The sequence below is a fragment of the Trachymyrmex septentrionalis genome, unplaced genomic scaffold (assembly GCF_001594115.1).
Source record: "Trachymyrmex septentrionalis isolate Tsep2-gDNA-1 unplaced genomic scaffold, Tsep1.0 scaffold133, whole genome shotgun sequence".
Lineage (NCBI taxonomy): Eukaryota > Metazoa > Arthropoda > Insecta > Hymenoptera > Formicidae > Trachymyrmex > Trachymyrmex septentrionalis.
The window spans coordinates 330,209-331,980 of NW_017304472.1; positions in this window are offsets into that span (position 1 = coordinate 330,209).

Sequence of the window (1,772 nt, forward strand, 5' to 3'; positions counted from 1 at the left end):
GAAGAATTACTTTTGGTGAAAGAATACATCACACAAGAAGGTATTAACATAACTAATTCTAATATTTCATCACCAATTTATTATACTGAATAAATATCATTTATAAATATTAATTATTGTAATTTACTGGAATAAAAACATAATCAACAAAATAATTGCTAATGTAATCTGTATGTTCAAATAATTTGTCCGCAAAGATGTACGTTAGTGGAAGTATTCATAATTAATACAAAATACATTTTATTAATTATTAAAAAATGAAATTAATTTTTAACTTCTTTAACGAATTATTATAATGTATTCATTACATCAAAGTTAATTAGTAATTAATATAATACATTTCAAATAAATTAATACAAAATTATCAATTATTCAATATAGTATATTATAAAATATGTGATAACACAAACTGTAGAAATCAAAGCCTTTAAATGATCCAGCTGGATCTTAATATTTGTACGAATTTATATACTACGTATGTAGTTCTCAGAAACGCGCGTTGAAATAATTTTTCGGTCTTGAAACACTAACTCTACTAAACTACCGCAGTAATATCATAAGTTGCATTGATTAGCATTTTAACAAATTTTTTATGTTTATTCGCATCTTCGAAACGATCTTAATAATGTTGAATGACACATTAAAATCTGAGAATAATTAATTCTTATTGCAAAAAATTATTATCTCAGCCGGGAGTCGAACCTGGATTTCTTGCATTCTAGTGTTTTAAAATCGAAAAATTATTTTTGTCCCACGTTTCTGGGAACTACATATGTAGTATATAAATTTACACAAAAATCATATAAGCTTTAAGATCTAGCTGGATTGTTTACAAAAGCTTTGATTTCTATAATTTGTGTTAATTAATTACTATTTTAGGTAATAATTTATTTATTTTCAATTGTCAGTGTAATAAGTTGATGATGAAATTTTAGAATCAGTAATGTTAATACCTTTATGTGTGATGCATTCGTCCACTAAAGCAAGTCTTCTACTAAAAATAATTCTTCTTTTAAATGATTACAAATCATTTCTGCCACAAATTCCGCAATTATCTTTTCAATAATCTCTGCTCTTTCAGAAAACATTGATTTTTCCTTTTTTAGCAAGTTGTATTTTATATAAAATTTAACCACAAAATTTTCAGTCCATTAGTTATATATTGTTTTGAAAGCGACACAGATGTTTTATCTTGCTCAGCATCAAAAATCGCATTTTTCACTCTATTAGCATATGAGATTTCATATAATAACTATGTCTATTGTGTTCCATGTTGGTAAATTTTATTAAAATACTTCTTCAGTTCAGAGAATCACTGTGCGTGCGAGTGAGTCGAATGCTTACTAAAGTGAGCAATATTTCGATTGGCGCACGATCTACTTGCTGCGTTCAGAAACATCATCCGAGATTCAGAATCATCCACCCAAGTGTAATTTTATCTTTAACATTCAATGAAATAAAATAAAATTTATAAAGGATATTTTCCTATATAGTACGTTTCTCAAATTATTACAATAATTATTTAAAAAATTGATTTCTTTGAAATTATGGACCAACGGCTGAAACAGCCGGACACGTACCCTTTTTTTTCGCTCAAGAACAATCTGTAAAAAGGGCATCAAATTCTCGACCGTCACCTGATGTTCCATTGTAAAGTACAATTTTAAGAAATCCACATTGCTTCTTCGTGCAAACTACTATTTGATCTATGGATTACTATTTTATAAATACAAATTGCACAGCTTTTATATGAAGCAAATGTTGTTACGACG